The 19,943-nt window shown below is 41.9% G+C and overlaps 1 protein-coding gene across 1 annotated transcript in view; it reads left to right on the top strand.

Annotated features, from left to right (window-relative positions):
- LOC142074759 (CDC42 small effector protein 2-like) overlaps nucleotides 1–19,943 on the top strand; it is a 115,272-nt gene that overhangs the window by 12,809 nt on the left and 82,520 nt on the right. The window contains exon 2 of the mRNA XM_075135631.1: nucleotides 11,164–11,268. The gene's annotated coding sequence lies outside the window, so the exon portion shown is untranslated. The remainder of the gene's footprint in view (nucleotides 1–11,163; nucleotides 11,269–19,943) is intronic.

Here is a 19,943-nt window from a genome sequence, read left to right as displayed (position 1 = left end):
ATATACACTCTGAGAGATCTTCCATTTTTGAGGTTTTATATTTAGACTTCTAAGTAGCTGTAGAATGTACTTTGTAATGATATTATAAGTATCTCTAACAGATGGGAAAATTCTGTCCTATAACACTTTTTCTTTCTGGATGTAGGGTCATATGCCACAATCTTTCTCTTAAATTGGCTAAGCTTATGTACAGTGTGAAACATGACATCCTGAAAAAAAATGTACATATTTCCTGCTCTTTTTCCCACAGTGTTCTTTGCAATCATATTTTTGTGTCTTACGTTTGATTTTTATGAAGGAAAAAAAAAGTCTGCCATTTTGTAATCAAGCCACAAAAATTTGGGAAGCCTAAGAGTAATTCTGGCTTCTACAACCACAAATAATCACATGTCCACAAAAAATGCCCCAAGCCCATGTGGTGTGTAATGCTCAGGAAAAAGTGCCATCTGCAATTAGAATGCTGAAGAATGTCCAGATGTTGTCCGAAAAGCGGATTCGTGCCCGGCGTGCAAGTAACCAATTCCACACGCTCAGGAGAGATATTGTTTTATTCAGGCCTGGGTGCTCGGTGGACTTGCCACAAATCAAGCACACCTGGTCTAGTCACCTTTCTGTTTATATCCATGCTTCTCATACATATTTTAAGATTCTCTTTTACATATTCATCACCTTTCCAAGAACTAATTATAATATTACATCATCCTAGACACATGCGCACTAAAGTCTTTGGGGTCTTCTTGAGGGTCTCGAGTGGTCTCTGGTGGCAGGCAGGGTAGTGAACTCTTTGTGAACCTGTTCTTTTCTTCCCTTATAAGGTCGAGGTTTGTCTCCGAGCCATATCTGGACCACGTTCATTTATGGTTCTTAATTTCAAGGTTAATCATTACTAGGGTCTAACAATGCTACACACCTGCAAACACAACACCTGCTAGTTACCTAACTCCTAAGCAACAAGTCTTCATTGTTTAGAATTAAAGAAGCGAGCAGTATGGAATAAGAGGTACTGTAACAGACTGTACCTACTGCATCAATTCCCCCCTTTGAGACTTATGATGTTGAGCATCATGAGTCTCACACTATTCACTTATAAGACAACAAGTAATTATAGCTAAGATGACGACCAGTATTGCAAGTAAAAATAACTGTTTGAGTCAATTTAAATTTGGAAGCCATGAAAATTTACTTCTCGGGTTAAAAGTTCCCAGATATTTCGATTTCTATCCCATTTTGGCAATAGAAATTGGGATTGAGCTTTACTGATCGCCGTAACTAATATCAACAGGCTCCACATTTTCTACTCCTAAACCCACAATTCCTAATTAATCTGATTTCCCTTCTAACAATAAATATTTTAAATATCACAAATAATTCAGCAACATCTCCGGTGACTCATCAAGTACGCCTTAAAGTTAATTTCAATGGTTCCTTAGGTGTAGATGTCCACGGTCTAGGAGGTATTTTGTTTATTCTGATGTAATGAATCCAAGAGTTTATTTCTTCTAATTTTACAGTAGTGTTTGTTGTTAATAACACTTGGAAGGGTCCTTTCCACTTTTCTCCAAAGGGGTCGTCCTTCCACGTTCGCAGGTAGACTTGGTCTCCTGGGCTGAATGAACGTACCAGAAATTCAAGGGGTAAAAGTGTGCTCAAAAGAACATATTTGTGTAAAGAACTCGCTATTTTACTCAAAGAGAAGAGACATTCAGTTAACACTTTTTTCTCCTATTATGTGCATTTGTTCAAACCTTCCTGTTATATTGACATTATAAGGTTTACCATACAGAATTTAAAATGGACTTATTTTTTCTTTAGCTCTTGGGGTTACCCTAATTCTTAACAAGGCAAGTGGTAAAGCTTCAATCCATTTCAACTGAGCTTCCTGACATATTTTAGAAATTTCTCTCTTTAATGTTTGATTCATTCTTTCTACTTGTCTACTAAATTGTGATCTTAGTGTCTTACTCACATTCTTAATAACCTCCGCCACAAAATGTGGACCTCTGTCCGAGGACATTCCTAAAGGGACTCCAAATCTTGGAATAATTTCCTTTAATAAGTGTTTTGTTACCTCTTTTGCTTTGTTGGTTCGACACGGGAAAGCTTCTGGACATCCAGAGAAGGTATCTACCAATACCAATAAATATCGGTATTGATTGCACCTTGGTAATTCTGAAAAATCTATTTGCCAATACTCACCGGGAGTTATGCCTCTCCTTACCTCTCCAGGAGGGGATTGAATTTGAATTTTCAGATTGTTCCTAAGACAAATCTCACATTTATTACTCACACTTTTAGCAATCAGTAACATTTTAGTCCCTATTGCATATCGTTTTACCGACTCGACCATTGCTTCTGCTCCCATATGTGTCTCAGCATGGGTTGTGACCATCAATTTCTTCATGATTTCGGGAGTTACTATACATTGTCCATGTGAAGTAATCCATCATCCCTGATCATTCTTTTTGCACTGTAATCGTTCAGCCAACTTTTTTTTTTTTCATTATAATTTGGGGTGTGGTATTTAGTGCTACATGCTTGGCAGCTTCATTTGCCTTTCAATTTCTTTGTATTACTTTTGAGTTTCCTCTTTGATGCGCTTTACAATGAATCACAGCAACTTCTTTGGGTTTTTTTTTTTGTACTGCTTTCAATAAATTTAAAATCTCTGTTCCATACTTCATAGGTGAGCCACTGGCAGACAAAAGTTCTCGCTCTTTCCATATTGCTCCATGGGCATGAACAACTCCAAAAGCATATTTAGAGTCTGTATAAATATTAACTCTTTTACCTTTAGCCAGATCTAAAGCTCTTGTCAAAGTTATTATCTTTGCCTTCTGGGTGGATGTATTTGGAGGTAATGCTTTTACTTCTTGATCTTCGGTTAAAGTTACCACGGCATAGCCAGCCCTCCTTGCTCCTTTCACAACAAAGCTGCTTCCATCAGTAAATAATTCTTCATCCGGAGTCTGGAGAGGGACATCTTTCAGGTCTGGCCTGCTGGCATATACCTGTTTGATAACTTGTAAACAATCATGATTAGGATCACTCTCTTTTTCACTTGGCATTAAAGAAGCAGGATTTAAAATTGTACTTACTTCAAAATGATGTCATCTTGTTCCACTAACAGAACTTGATATTGTAGATTGAGGGGGTGCCATCTTGCAAATGGCCTTTTTTCTATCATTTCCTAATCTTCGTTGTCCTTGGGAAATCTCAAATCCCAAATAAATTACAGTTTGTTTTGCAATTTGTGCTTTCTTCTCTGACACCCTGTACCCAGCCATTCCCAAAAAGTTTAGGAGGCTAACAGTCTTCTCTTTGCAGATCTCAATAGTATCTGCTCCCAATAGGATGTCATCAACATACTGAAGGAGGGTGATTTGATCTTCCTTACCGGACCACTGTTCCAATTCCTTGGTCAGGGCTGCTCCAAAGATGGTTGGGCTATTTTTAAACCCTCGTGGCAGCACAGTCCATCAGAGCTGAGTTCTCCTCCCAGTCGATGGGTCTTCCCCTTCAAAGGCAAAAATCTTTTGACTGTTTTCTTCCAGAGGTATACAGAAGAAAGCATCTTTCAAATCTAAAACTGAGAAATGTGCATTTGATTCACTGATAGTTGTTAGCAGCATATATGGACTGGATGAATGTCTACCACTAATTGACTTATTGCTCTTAAATCTTGAACCAACCTATATCCTTGGTTATGTGGCTTTTTCACTGGAAGGATAGAGTACATTCTCTTAAAAGTCCATATTTGAGAAAATTATTTATTATTGTTCCAAACCTTTTCTGGCTTCTATACTAATAGGATATTGTTTCTTTCTTACCGGTCGAACTCCTGTTTTCAATTCAACTTTTACCGGTTCCACATTCTTTGCTCTTCCTGGTTTCTCTGTCGCCCAAACAAAAGGGTAAACCGCATCTTTAATTCCTTCTGGTATTTCTTCAGATTCTTCTGTGTTTGTCTGTAATAAATAAACTTGGGCTTGCCAGGCATTAGCTTCAGGAAAATGAACTTGGATTTTTCCTTTTTTTAAAGTTAATTTGTGCTCCCAATTTATTCAATAAATCCCATCCTAAGAGAGGCATGGTACATTCCGGTATATATAAAAATTCATGCATCAATGTTTTTCCTCCAATTTTACATTTTAAAGGTTTCAAAAAAGGCTTTACCTCTTTCTTTCCCGTGACCCCAACAATAGATACATTAAATTTACTCATTGGTCCTTTACATGTATTTATAACAGAATATTTTGCTCCAGTGTCCACTAAAAAATCAACTACTTTATTTCCCAGCTTTACTGGAATCAGGGGGTCAGCTGGGAGAATATCTTGCCAATCTGGATTATGATTTTTGATAATTGTCCTAAAAGATCTATACACCTTTTCAGGATTTTCCCTATATGATCCTGCCAATTCTTTCCAATTCATCAAATCAGAAGTAGTAAAAGGTATTTTCACAAACACTGGTTCCCCCCTTAGGTCCACAGCCTGACGAAGGGGTGCTAATAAAACAGACCCCTGTTGGGTCCTAGTTCTGCCAGCTATTGGACTAAATGTATTACTTCCCCTTGCTTCAGTTTCAAAACTCATTTTTACTCGGTGCCACCAACATCTGTATATCTTCTTCCTCTTCTCTTAGTTTTAAACACCGTTTTCCTATACTACAAGCAGAACAACAATGCGTTTTTGGTTCCTTGTCCTCCATCATCATCATCATCACATTAGAATCTGAGTCTAAAAGTTTACATTTCTTCCGAATGTCATGATCATTTCTCAAGGTAAAGAACAAGTCCACATAAGGGACTTCCTCCCATTTACCCTGGTTGTCAACAAAATAACATAAGTTGCAAGATAGTATTATATTGCAGAGTTCCCAATTCTGGCCATTTTACCTCATCATCTAATTTATACATTGGCCACCATTTAGTACAACACTCGATTAATTTGTCCTTTCTCAAAGGATCTCCCCCAAATTTTCCCCAATGTTTTATGATGCATCCAAGGGGAGAGCAAGGTGTTACTTTAGACTGTTGAGTTCCCATATTTTTACCCCAAAAGAATGTTCTTAACCATGATTTCATATACTCCAGTCGTCACTGTCAAACGTATATGAATGTACCTTTTACCTTTGGCGCCACAATTTCATATACTCCAGTCGTCACTGTCAAACGCATATGAATATACCCTTTTACCTTTGGCCACAATTTCATATACTCCAGTCGTCACTGTCAAACGTATATGAATATACCTTTTTACCTTTGGCCACAATTCCTTACCAAATGCATGCACAATTTTATACCTCAGAACAATATCTCATTTACCTTAGCGTTGCACCGTTGAGTCGCTCACCTGCTCTGGTTGGGGAGAATACTCACGGAGTCCCCGATCAAAAGGTCGGTGTGCGCTGGAGTCCAGAGAGCAGGGTCTCCCCACCGAGAGACGGCAAGTCAATCCGGGCAAGGCTTCACAGCAGTCCCATCTGGGTCGCCAAAAACTGTTGTCCGAAAGGCGGATTCGTGCCTGGCATGTAAGTAACCAATTCCACATGCTCAGGAGAGATATTGTTTTATTCAGGCCTGGGTGCTCGGTGGACTTGCCACAAATCAAGCACACCTGGTCTAGTCACCTTTCTGTTTATATCCATGCTTCTCATACATATTTTAAATTTCTCTTTTACATATTCATTACATTTCCAAGAGCTAATTATAATATTACATCATCCTAGACACATGCACACTAAAGTCTTTGGGGTCTTCTTGAGGGTCTCGAGTGGTCTCTGGTGGTCGGCAGGGTAGTGAACTCTTCGTGAACCTGTTCTTTTCTTCCCTTATAAGGTCGAGGTTTGTCTCCGAGCCATATCTGGACCACGTTCATTTATGGTTCTTAATTTCAAGGTTAATCATTACTAGGGTCTAACAATGCTACACACCTGCAAACACAACACCTGCTAGTTACCTAACTCCTAAGCAACAAGTCTTTATTGTTTAGAATTAAAGAAGCGAGCAGTATGGAATAAGAGGTACTGTAACAGACTGTACCTACTGCATCACAGAGACTGCTTCAATGCTGACAATCCAGTTTCCCGGGAGAGGCTGGGGGGAGTGTTAATAGTCCTTGACGCAAATTGTTTAGTGCTTGCATCCAACTACTGATGCTAGGACTCTCACTCGCTCCAGTAACTGACACCACAGGCCTGGGGCTCCTACACCCCTGGTCTGACTCCAGTTGCTGGCCCCATATCCACTTGCGCCAGTCCCCCCAGTAGCTGTCACTTAGTCCTTGCAGCACACACACACACACAGGATAGAGAGTGAAATTATGCAGAGAGATAGTAAAGAAAGGATTTAATAAGAAGATATGAGAAGACAGGACAGGCTGTGGTGATCAGATGCAGGACTCTGCCAGAAAAGCGTACTGACCGGCCTTATTTTATACGACTGGTCCCTTTTATACTCCTTTCTTTCTGTTCCTCCTTTGTTCTTCCCCAATCCCCCTTCCCCTGCACATTCCCTCATCAGTTTGCATAGTTCCATCCACTCCCCCCCAACATCCTGGACCTTCAGATTTGCATCCTTATCAGTTGCAAAGTCTTGGTTTACACGCAGTTTCTTGATAGCCCATCAGTTAGTGCGATTCACGAGGTTTGTTTTTTATCTTTGTCTCTGCTATGTTTGCCTGTTAGGTTTGTGTATTCTGTATATTTTGTTTCTGGATTCCCCCTTTTCCTTAGTATCCCATTTGACAAGGTTCTTGATTAGATAATTTACTGAAATAAACATTCCCACATACCCTTATTGATTAGTGACTGACCAGGCTTGGTTCTTGGCACTGCCTCCCCTTACCATTTGTCGGTCATGTTTGTCTCTCTGTATGTTCTTGTTTATGGCTTCCCCCTTTTCTTATTATCCCTTTTTGTATTGAAAAGGTTCTTTACCAGATACCCTTAAAGGAGCAGACACTCTCCTTCCACATACCCTTACATTGGGTAGCCTGCTTCTCAGAAATCTGGCAGGCTTTCAGGGAAGTTGGGTACTTGGCACTTATGTTTTGAGAAGCTTCTGTCATAAGGCTCCTAACTCCAAATGCCACAAGAGACTGGATCATAGATGGATACCTTCTTTGACTTGGAACGACCTATGGTAATTGCATGCAATTTTGTAAGGCCACAGGATTCCTTGTGCAACTTGTTCATATGTAAATAGTCATGATTGAGTGGCTGGGATTGTTCAAGTACTTTCTAGTGTGTGTGTGGGGGAATGCTCTATTCTCACTATATGCGCTCTGAGAAAAAGATAATGAAACCATTTATGCCCCTCTCAAAAGACTTGTGTTTCAACAGGAGTTGGCCATGCAGCTGTAACCCTAGCAACAAGGCCTTGAAGAAAAGAATTAGGGCAGCCTTCCAAAAGAGAGAATCTCCACATTTGGAGGTGAGCAAATGAAACTGGTAGCATGGTATTTAGAAATTAAAGGAAGTATAGAAGAACCTATGTATCTGGTTTTGTTCCTAGGTTTATTTTTGGAATTGTAACACTTGAACTGAAATCCCCATTTTTAAAATATTTTTTTAAATAAACAGGTAAATCAATGACTTAAGACTTGGCAGGGTCTTTATTGTTGTTACATTTAACTGTATCCTAATTTCTGGTATTGAACATAACACTGTAAGTATGTTCTCATAAAAAACAGTAAAAATCCTTAATTTTTTTTGCAACTTTACAGAGTCTTCACTTGAGAGTGTATTTGCTGAAGCATTCATAGTGCTGTTTGATACAGTACATAATTCATTGTCACCAGTTAAATAATATGAAGGAATTCAGTTGGAACTGATTTTTGTCGTATGGATGCACATTTCAGTGCATTTCAGAAACAGTGGTTTGAGAAACTAATTTCTTATAAAAATTCACAGGACTATTTGAAAGATTTGTATTAGTGCTTATGAAGGGGTTATACTTATTGTAACAAATGTTTTCTAGAGAAATTAACCATGTGCCATAAGAAGAACGGGCGGGCAAGACGACCGGCCTGGCTGAATGGGGAGCTCTGGCTGGGACTCAGGAAAAAAAGAAGTTTATCACTTGTGAAAGAAGGGGCAGGCAACTCAAGAAGAGTACAGGGATCTCGTTAGGTCATGCAGAGTGGAAATTAGAAAGGCAAAAGCCCAGCTAGAACTCAACCTGGCCACTGTTGTGAGAGACAACAAAAAATGTTTTTACAAGTATATTAATGACAAAAGGAGAGCCAAGGAGAATCTCCATCCTTTATTGGATGCGGGGGGGGGGGAACATTGCCACCGAGGACAAGGATAAGGCTGAGGTACTTAACGCCTTCTTTGCCTCAGTCTTTAATAGTCAGACCAGTTATCCTCAGGGTACTCAGCCCCCTGAGCTGGAAGACAGGGACAGCGAGCAGGATAAACCCCCCATAATCCAAGAGGAAGAAGTTAACGACCTGCTACACCACCTGGACGTTCACAAGTCTATGGGGCCGGATGGGATCCACCCGAGGGTACTGAGGGAGCTGGCAGAGGAGCTTGCCAAGCCACTCTCCATCATTTACCAGCAGTCCTGGTTAACTGGGGAGGTCCCGGACGACTGGAGGCTTGCCAATGTGACGCCCATCTACAAGAAGGGCCGGAAGAAGAATCTGGGGAACTACAGGCCGTTCAGCCTGACCTCGGTGCCGGGGAAGGCTATGGAGCGGTTCGTTTTGAGGGCGCTCACAAGCCGTGTGCGGAACAACTAGGGGATGAGGCCCAGCCAGCACGGGTTCATGGAAGGCAGGTCCTGCTTGACCAACCTGATCTCCTTCTATGACCAGGTGACCCGCCTAGCGGATGAGGGAAAGGCTGTGGACGTGGTCTACCTGGACTTCAGTAAAGCCTTTGACACTGTCTCCCACAGCATTCTCCCAGAGAAGCTGGCAGCTCACGGCTTAGACAGGTACACTCTTCGCTGGGTAAAAAACTGGCTGGACGGCCGGGCCCAGAGAATTGTGGTCAACGGAGTTCAATCCAGTTGGCAGCCGGTCACGAGTGGTGTTCCCCAGGGCTCAGTTTTGGGGCTGGTCTTGTTCAATATCTTTATCAATGATCTGGATGAGGGGATCGAGTGCTCCCTCAGTAAGTTTGCAGACGACACCAAGTTGGGCGGGAGTGTTGATCTGCTCGAGGGTAGGAAGGCTCTGCAGAGGGACCTGGACAGGCTGGATCGATGGGCTGAGGCCAACTGTATGAGATTCAACAAGGCCAAGTGCCGGGTCCTGCACTTCGGCCACCACAACCCCATGCAACGCTACGGGCTTGGGGAAGAGTGGCTGGAAAGCTCCCCGGAGGAAAAGGACCTGGGGGTGCTGGTTGACAGCCGGCTGAACATGAGCCGGCAGTGTACCCAGGTGGCCAAGAAGGCCAACGGCATCCTGGCCTGTATCAGAAATAGTGTGGTCAGCAGGAGTAGGGAAGTGATTGTCCCCCTATGCTCGGCACTGGTAAGGACGCACCTGGAATCCTGTGTTCAGTTTTGGGCCCCTCACTACAAGAAGGACATTGAGGTGCTGGAGTGCATCCAAAGAAGAGCAATGAAGCTGGTGAAGGGTCTAGAGAGCAAGTCTTATGAGGAGCGGCTGAGGGAACTGGGACTGTTTAGTCTGGAGAAGAGGAGGCTGAGGGGAGACCTCATCGCGCTCTACAACTACCTGAAAGGAGGTTGTAGCGAGGTGGGTGTTGGTCTCTTCTCCCAAGTAACCAGCGATAGGACGAGAGGAAATGGCCTCAAGTTGCGCCAGGGGAGGTTTAGATTGGGCATTAGGAGAAATTTCTTTACTGAAAGAGTGGTCAGGCCTTGGAACAGGCTGCCTAGGGAAGTGGTTGAGTCACCATCCCTGGAGGTATTTAAAAGACGTGTAGATGAGGCGCTTAGGGACATGGTGTAGTGGGTATGGTGGTGTTGGATTGACGGTTGGACTCGATGATCTTAGAGGTCTTTTCCAACCTTAATGATTCTATGATTCTATGATAAGTGTTTCATTTGTAAGGTGTGGCAATCTGATCTATTTGCATGGGAAGTACTGAATGAATTGGGGGTAACACTACTGATGTGACTGCTGCAGAAAGTGATTCACCAACCACAGTTCTCACTGCATATTTGGAAGAGAAGGGGTGTTTGTTTGAGAGAGACCGAAAAATGAATACCTTACACAAAATGATCTGTGACTGAGTAGCAGACAAAGAGGGCATTGGGGAAGTAACCGCTTATTGTGTGTGAAAGCACAGCAGCGATATCTGGCCTTCACACTGAACCTGACATGAGCCATCACTCCTGCTTTCTTAGGAGAAACAGGGGAAATCAAATCCATATAGGAAGCAAGTATACCTTGCAAGTGAAGGTGCTGTTACTGTATCATGTTCATCTAGTTACTGAACTGAAGAAAGGTGACATGAAAAGATTAGTTATTTCAGTTCTGTTTTCCAGCATTTTGACAAATGCAGTACCCATTTTTTGGCAAGATATTTATCAAATTTCTTGGTTTTTCTTCTGCTCTCTTACCTCTTATATGCAGTCTCTAACATCTATGCTACAAGCTGATTGTAAGTCAGAGCCCATAGCAGCAGATCTTATGATTCCTGGGTGTTCTTTTACAAAATCAGAATGCTAGTTTGGGCTATCTTTATCTTTCTAAAACCTTTGTCTGTTTCTTAGTCATTTGCCACAGGAAACTGTTTCTAAGAGGAAATGAGGCTGTTGTGCCGCTTTTTGCTTAGGGTCTCCAAATCGCTGTGATCCCCGCAAATGACAAAGTCTCGCTGTGTTTAAATGAGACCTCCACTGTGTTTAAATGAGACTATGCTTGTGTGTTAAAGTGAAATATGTTCCAGACCATGCTTATGTTTTAAAGTGAAATATGTACCAGGATGATCCTTCTGAATAGCTAATATATATTTATCTTGTGGTCTAGGGAATTAAGTACTTGCCAAAACAAATAACTGATAACTAAGTTTACCTGTCAGAAGAATACAGTAAGACACTAGGCCATGTAGAACGGCTTAGGTGATGTTGGCAAAGTGATTTGCCAAGCTTAAACTGGGAAGCATCTGATGTTAAATCCATCATGATCTATGCCTTGTAATTAATTTCACTGTGTTGTCTGTGGCTTGTTCTGCAGTCTTCATCAGTGTGGTTTACAAAAGTCTTGGAGGAACCTGAGGATACTTCCTGATGTAAAGAGCTGCAATGGTTGCTGCTGCCATTTTCCTTATAGCTTCATTGTGTAAGTAACAAAAATATTGCTCGTTGTGCTGGCTGTCTGGAAAACTTCTGTAGCTGATCTTGAGAAAGAAACTTGCATTTCTCTGTTTCAAGTAAACAAATGTTTTTGAGTGATGTGAGAAACACTTGAGTCTTCTATATATTTATAGAGAATCTTGTTTGGTGTGGCAGCAGCATTCTTTTCATATTGAGGAAACGTAAGTATTGCATTTCATATATCTGTGTTATTCAGGACCTTTTAAGTTTATCAACAGAAGTACTGTATGTCTAATGATTGTTTTGGCATGAGAAATACCATGCTCACAGCATTGTTTATTTTTCAGGCTTCCTTAGGTTTTTGGCTGCCTGCCTTTAGGGCAGAAGGTTGAAGAGGTGGAGAGAAGCAGCCAGTATTTTGATGCGTGTGTTTTGGTTTTGTTTCCCTTCCTTACCTGTTTGCAAGTAGATAACTTACTAAAATAGAATATGAGAGATTGCTTGGAGATAATATGCCTCTGATCTGTACCACACTTGTTGACTTCTTGTGATATTTCTTTGGGGATTAGTAATTGGGATCATAGCAATATATTAGTGTGTTGCCAGAGGTGCCAAGTACCTTGACAATCTTGTACTGAAGTTTGTAAAGCTGTTGATAGCCAGCTTGCAGTCATTCTGGTTACACCAGCTTCAGTTTCTCCCAATAATGACAATTTATTTGCTAGGGTTTCAATATCAAATGAATTAAATATTCCTGTTCTTGTACCAATTCCACCCAACAAAGTTTGGATGATATATCTTTTAGTTCTGTGTCCTATTGGTCTATGATTTTGTAGCCACCAATCATAGAGAGGGTCACTATAAACAACACAATGGTGTTTATGGAAAAATTGCCGTATATTATTGTGTTAGAGTGTAATTCTTATGAGCCACTAACATATGATTAGTTGCCTTACATGTCTGTAGTACCCATTTCATTTTATTGTTAAAACCATTTGCGGTTTCCCATCCAGTGTTATTACATATAGTTAAATTCAGATTAACTTTAGATCTTAGAGTTAGTGTAACATTATTACCTGCTATCAGTCCTTGACCTCATGCTAATATAGATGGTATTCTTCCTGTAACTGTGGTTTCAAAGATGGCTTGTGACTGATGTTCAACACCTGAGTTGTTCCATGGGCAACATGAAAAGGCAGATCCTATTAGATACAGGTTTAGGGTGTATATTCCCCTTATTGGTGTTCCCACGGTGATAAGGTAACACCACATTTTCCTGTAAGAGAAGACACCTAGGTCTTGGACATAATCCAAGCCTCAGTTATGGTTAACTTGCTCCCCTTAGTGTCTACAGTATGCCATACTCCTTTTCCTTTCTATAACAAGAGTCACTCAGATCCATCCCTGAGTTGGGTGTTTAACCACAACCTCATCTCCAGGACTTAGATAGGGTTTCACCTCTGTTTTAACAGGAATTTGTGCAGCCATTGACATGAATCACTTATCTATGGGCCTTCCCATGGGGGTTTGTTGCTTATTTAGCTGACTTACAACTTCTCACAAATGGGATCCCCACTTAGAAGCATTAATAGATTCACTCTTGTGTAGTTGTTTTAGTAGTCCATTCCACCTTTCTACTGTCCCATTACTTTGAGGTTGATATGGTAGGTGGAAAGTCCATCGTACTCCATTTGAAGCACACCAAGTTTGCACTTCTTTATTCCTAAAATGTGATCCATTATCAATTTTTATTTCTCTGGGCAAGGGAAAAGTAGCAAACAACTGATTTAAACCAGCAATGGTTGTTAGACCAATTGCAGCCTGGGTGGAGTGCATGTTCCCTATACCACTAACTATTTGTACTCCTGTTTCCAGCCTTCAGGTGTTTGCTTTAAAGGATCAATACAATCTACTTGCCAGGTTTCCCAGAGTAGTTTACCTTCCCTGATATTGACAAACTATTGTCCTTTTGACATGTACTGTACCATTGTTTGACAAAAATGACATGAGTCTACAATTTGTTTTGCCAGAGCTTTTGTCACAGGCCATCCTCTCCTTGCAGCTTGTTGAAACAAATCATAACTCCCAGTGTGTCCTAGCCATTCCTGTAACCACTTACCTAGCCATTCTGAGGCAGAATTTTGTAATGCATTTTTTTCTAGCCAAATGATCAGCCATCTGATTCCACTTTGCCTCAGGGTTTTTATGTTTTTGGTGGGCAAATACATGCCCTATGGATATGCTCTTAGATTGAGCTATATCATAAATATTTTTCCAGTGTGTTTTTCCCCATGTGTCTCTACCATTTACTTGCCAATTATTTTTCACCTAATTCTCTAGCCACTGGGTGGCACCGGCCCACATAACATATGAGTCCGTATAGACACAAGTGGCTCCTTGCTCCAGGGCCATTTCCAAAGCTCTGAGCTCTGCCAGTTGGGCGGAGCCATCGATTTAATCTGTGAAAGCTTTTCTGGTCTCTACCAATATAGCTGCAGCTTTACCTCTCTATAGTTTCCCCATTCGCTTGGCACTCTTGTCTGTGAACCAAACTCTTCTTGTCTCACTGTCCCAGGGTGAGGCATCAGTTATCAGGGAGGAGGGCAAATGGGAGTATTCAATAGGCATCCCAATTCACTCTATACTCTCTGATAATTTGTTTTCTGTATTCATCCCATCACTTGTCACTCGGTGATGTATAGACAAAGCCTATTGCTGCACAGTAGTTTTCTGTGCTACCCCTAAGGGTAATGGCTTACCAGCTAAAATTGCTTTTAAAAAAGGAACAGGCACACATAGATTGATTTCCCTTTCTTGAGTCTGCTTTTTTCTTCAGCAAATCATACAGGTCTTGCTAGATACTGAATCCAGGAATGTGTGACCTCCAAAACCCAAAAGTTCCCAATCAAGCTTGCAATTCTTTTTTATCAGAAGGTGCCGGAACGCTTTGTATCTCTTCTAATGTAGATTCTGATACAGTTTTCCGTCCTCCTATCCATCAGGAACCTAAAAATGTAACCTCTTGACTTGGTCCTTGCCATTTTGAGTTGGGAATGCTAAGATTTAGTTCTTGTAAATGCTGGACAATAGCTTTCACACTTTGGGAAACCATTTCCTATTCTGGTCCTCCGATTAGAATATCATATATGTATTCTAAAATTGTTACTTCAGGTGGGAGGATGATTGATTCTAGTTCTTTAGCTAACATGGCATGAGCAATTGTGGGGCTATGTTTAAAACCTTGGGGTAGGTGATTAAAGGTACTCCAAGTAAAATCAAGCTTTTGTTTGTCTTGCTCTTGTATTGGGATCATAAAGAACATATCTTTTATATCTAACACTCCCATCCATGGAAAAGCACATTCATTTATTGTATTAACTATATCTACTATGCTAGGAACAGCAGCTGTTAAAGGGCCAGTTACTTTATTCAAAGCCCTATAGTCAATAGTCATACGCCATGTCTGTCTGTTTTTTTAACAGGCCATACGGTGCTGTAATTTGGTGAATGTGGGGTTTTTTTTCTACAATACCCCCTTTCTCTAATTCTCTCTTAGTGCTTGTCAGGCTGCACCTGGAGTACTGTGTCCAGTTCTGGTCCCCACAATTCAAAAAAAGATGCAGACAGGCTGGAGAGGGTCCCAAGGAGGGCCACGAAGACGATCAAAGGGCTGGAGGACCTGCCCTAGGAGGAAAGGCTGAAGGAGTTGGGCCTTTTCTCCCTTGGAGAAGAGAAGGCTCAGGGGGGACCTCATCACACTGTTCCAGTACTTAAAGGGTGGCTACAAAGAGGACGGAGGCTCTCTCTTCATAAGGAGCCACGTGGAGGAGACAAGGGGCAACGGGTACAAGTTGCACCAGGAGAGAGGTTTCCTCTCGATACAAGACAGACGGGTTTTTTTTACAGTGAGAACAATCATCCACTGGAACAGCCTCCCCAGGGATGTGGTGGAGTCCCCATCGCTGGAGGTTTTCAAGATGCGATCGGACAGGGTGCTAGATAATCTCATCTAGGCTCCCTTTCCCACAAAAGGTTGGGCCCGATGATCTTTCGAGGTCCCTTCCCACCCGGGCTGCTCTAGGATTCTATGATTCTAATTGTTTGACTAATTCTGTCACAGGTTTTATGGCACAAGCAGGTAGCTTATACTGAGGAATGTTAACTGGTTTACTATTAGGCAGGGGTGGGGCTATTTGTAGCAGATTTATAGATTTAATCATATGGAGATTAGTTTTCCCTGTAACTGGAGGACTACTCTATTGGGTTTACATGGCAAGGTTTTGGTACCAGGGGGGCTGCAGGGGTGGCTTCTGTTCTCACTATCCTACTCTGTTATTATTTGGTGATAAATTAAATGAATCTTCCCCAAGTCAAGTCTGTTTTGCCCGTGATGGTAACTGATGAGTGATCTCCCTGTCCTTATCTCGACCCATGAGCCTTTCGTCATATTTTTCTCCCCCTGTCCTGTTGAGGAGGGGGAGTGATAGAGCGGCTTGCTGGGCACCTGGTGGCCAGCCAAGGTCGACCCACCACAACTACCATTTTCCCATTTACCCCAGTTGTCTATCCGAGATTTTCCTTTCAGAATATCCATTCTCAGAATATTAATTCTCAAAATATTAATTTTGCCCAATAGGAAGGGCCATAGGATACATCCATTTCACAATATTAATTTATCCAGTACAACTGGATAAGTGTTAATTGCATCATTAACACCTACTACTGAAACTGCTTCTTTCTTTAAAGGAGCTTTACCTTCATAGATAACTTGAAACTTGTGCTCCTATATCAATCAAAAATGTTGTGGTATACTTATAATTTACAGCAACCAACATTTCCGGACCCTGGTTCCATGCAGCTGCCTTGGCGGCCGTGGCCCAAACAGTGGAGCCGAACCAGCTCCTCTAGCATTTAAATTGCCTTGCTCCAAGTGTTGAGTGATACTTCCTAACTTCGGGGGTGGGCGGGGAGCTGGTGTGGGTCCTGAGATCTGCTCCTGGGCTTCTCCTACTATTTGTTTCAGCACTGCAGTCAGCAGACCTTGCAGTTGCTGCCTCATTAACCCTTTAGCTAAGCATTTTTGCCAAACAGAACTATGTTCCTCTGATGCACTGTCTGGAGGGTTTTTGCCTTTATTTTTGTTTGACTGGAATCGAGGGTAGGGGGCATTGTGGCTGGGCTTAACTGCCTGTATGTTCCTAACCTTTACCTTAGAGCCTGATGTTTCATATAAGGGTAAAGCAGACAGCATCTGCTGCAGAACCGTCACCCATCGAGTAGCTGCCGTTTATTCCTGTCATTGTAGAAAGGGTGAGCGGTTTCAGTGCTGCAGCTGCTCACTTTAGGAGAATCCCCAGTCCTAGTAGTAAACCTTGAGCCTCATCCATGGTGAGGGTAACCTAATTTGCTCCTTCCCCCCATATATGGGCCATCCATTCTAGGGGTTTCTCTAGGCTTGGAGGAAAATTTAGTTTGAAGATCAGTTAACTCCATGAAGGTAAAACTTCTCACAGTTGTTGTGACGGGGTGCACCTGGTGTTTACTCTACTTTTATCATGGGAGCAACCACTTTCACATTATTTTCTTCCCCCGGATCATCTTAATCATCATTGTGAGGAGGGTCAGGAGAGTCAGGATCAAGCCAGATATCTCCTGACCGTTCACCGTCCTTGGTATATATAACAGCCATCACTTTAACAGGGTCTATTTGAGTAGACTGTAGTAAGTGATCCCTACGCATGTGAACATTGGCTATGATCTGAGGTTGCAATTTTGATTCTAAGAACTTATTCTGATTTTCTATGTACATTGTGTTTTATACATTGTATTATCTTTTATAATTGTTTATTTCTCTCTCTCTAGAATGTTATACTTACATGTCTCCTCCTCTAACTTCTCCACTACTGCTCGCAAGCAACTTCCTAACAACCAGCACAAGCCTGCTTTCCCCTTTCCTTTCTTCAAATTATTAGAACCTTTCAATTTTTCAAATTCATTCTAAATATCTCTGGGATCAGTGCAATGTTCTTCTACTGATGAAAAATCTCAGATAGGATTTCTCCATCCCTCTTTTTCAAATTTATTGCCTATTTTTTTCCAGCCTCTAAATGGTAGCGGTCCCATCTGCAGCCAGTCTTATCACTACCCTTCCTTACTCACAGCACGTGTTGCCTCTCTCAGGCTCTTATTCATGGCTGTAATGCTAAATCAGAAATCCCGTTATTACTGAATTGTTAGTAAATAACATTCACCCTCAGGAATATCCTGTCTGTGACACCAATTAGTGTCAGAGTCCAATACTCTGACCAGGTTCTTTTAGTTATTCCACATGAGGAGGGTTTAATGTTTAATATCAAATTTACTTATTTGATATATTTGGTGTTACATGGGATTTTGATTTAGTAGAGTAATACAGCAATATACTGAAATCACAACACAAGCATAATATACCAATTGCAATATACAGTTTAATCACAATACAAACATGATTCCTATTACTGGTCTCTATGTGCTCACTGTCATGATGCTGGGCATCCTCAGCCGCTGGGGAGGAATACATGGGTTGAAGCCAGCTTAAGCCCGTTGCTTTCTTCAAAGCTCATTTTGTTGATTGCTTAGTTTTTATACTTTATGTTGAGCTGAGCCATGTATACACTTCCCCCTCATGCTAGTCTGTCTAGCTCAGGAAGACATTACTCTGTACTAGTTATCTCAGGGAAGGCTGATTATACAACCTGATGACCATATATATGGTACAGCCATATATCTAAACAAAGGTTACCCACTGCGGGGATGTGCCGATTGGTCACATTTTCTTGTAAATAATCTAATTTCTTCCCCTCCCCTTCCCTCTTTTCCCAACTAATTCTCCTGAACTAGGTCTTTGCACTATTCATTCAGTGTGGATAAGCAAATACTGTAGGGCAACATGACAGCAAAATTGAAATGCTAACAATGTGAAAACATATGTAACTTCATTACTGTGTTAGCTTACAGTGATAAGATTTTATTTCTTGCTGCTAACATCTGCTGTAAGTAAATACTACGTTGGTCATTTGATAATGCAATATTAAGTGAGTCTTTTCTTCCTCACCATATGTGCATGGAGGAGAGAAGTATAGATATTCTTGAGGAAGGGATGAGAAAGCAAGAGGTAGATAGGGGCAGTGTTTGAAGACTAAGCCAGGCTAGCATAGAGACCTGGACAATGCAGGGGCAAGAGCACGAAGCGTGGCCTCCCCTCTCAACAAAATGCCTAGGAATGGGAGTGAAAAGGGGCGCTCTAGCAAGAAGAGCAGTGCTGTTGTCTTATTAGTTGTGGTGGGTTGACCTTGGCCAGCTGCCAGACACCCACCCAGCTGCTCTCTTACTCCCCCTCCTCAACAGGACAGGGGGTTGAAAATAAGATGAAAAAGCTCATGGATTGAGATAAAGACAGAGAGATCACTTACCAGTTACCGTCACAGGAAAAACCATACTTGACTTAGGGAAAATTTAAGTTATTTATTAATTTATTTTATTGTCACTTAAAATAGATTTGGATAGTGAGAAACAAAGACAAATTAATACAACACCTTCCCCCCCACCCCATTTTTCCCAGGCTCAACTTCACTCCATCATTCCCAACTCCTCTACTGCCCCCTCTGCCTGAGAGTGGCATGGGAGGGGGCAGGAATGGGGGTTTGCGGTCAGTATATAACAGTTTCTCTCTGCTGCTTCTTCCTCCTCACACTTTTCCCCTGCTCCAGCATGTGTCCTCTCCACAGACTGCAGTCCTTCAGGAGAATCTGCTCCAGCATAGGCTCTCCACAGGCCACAGTTCCTTCAGGAAATATCCACCTGCTCCAGTGTGGTCTCTTCCACGGGCTGCAGGGGAATATCTGCTCCGATGCCTAGAGCACCTCCTCCTCCTCCTTCTTCTTCTCTGACCTTGGTATCTGGTTTTTATCACACTTTTTTTTTCCTCGCTGTCTGTGCAGTGTTTTGCCCTTTCTTAAATATGTTTTCACAGAGGTGCCAATAGCTTGGCTGATTGGCTCAGCTTTGGCCTGCGGTGGGTCCGTTGCAGAGCCAACTGGAACTGGCTCTGTCCGGCACAGGGCAGCCCCTTACCTCTTCTCACAGAGGTCACCCCTGCATCTCCTCTGCTGCCAAAACCTTGCCACAGACACCCAATACATTAGTGCTGGTCAATAACTCTATTAGTATCCAAGCACCTAGTTCAAATCACTTTAAAGGGCTGATAGTTTGCCTCCTTCACAGTATGGAAGAGGTGGATTCAGCAGAAGAGAATCAATTGGCTTGCCTGTGTCACCTCCTCTTTCTAATTTCTTTCTTTTTTTTTTAAGCTCTATCTCCTATCCGCATTGCTCCCAGGGTTCGACATACTTGCTTCACAGTGCAGTACTGCAGGGAGAGCAGAGGTGGCACAAAGAGGAAAAGTACAAGAGCTTGAGTATCTGACAGCTTGGCACACCTTGAGGGCAATTGCTTTGTTTGTTTTAAATACTGGCAGTAAGATGGAAAGTGCACAGAACTCTAGCTAATATCAACTTAAGCCTTAACAGCAAATAGCAGAAGTTTCTTGAGTTAATGGGAGAGGAGGGAGACGTTTACTGGTTTGTGGTTCACTTTTTCCAAATTACTGACTCCTCCCTTCCCCCAATATCTTCATTCCATTCTTAAGTGTTGAGCTCTACC

The sequence above is a fragment of the Calonectris borealis genome, chromosome W, assembly GCF_964195595.1.
Source record: "Calonectris borealis chromosome W, bCalBor7.hap1.2, whole genome shotgun sequence".
Classification (NCBI taxonomy): domain Eukaryota; kingdom Metazoa; phylum Chordata; class Aves; order Procellariiformes; family Procellariidae; genus Calonectris; species Calonectris borealis.
Note: the sequence above shows the minus strand (reverse complement) of the source record. Positions and strands in the feature narration are given on the sequence as shown.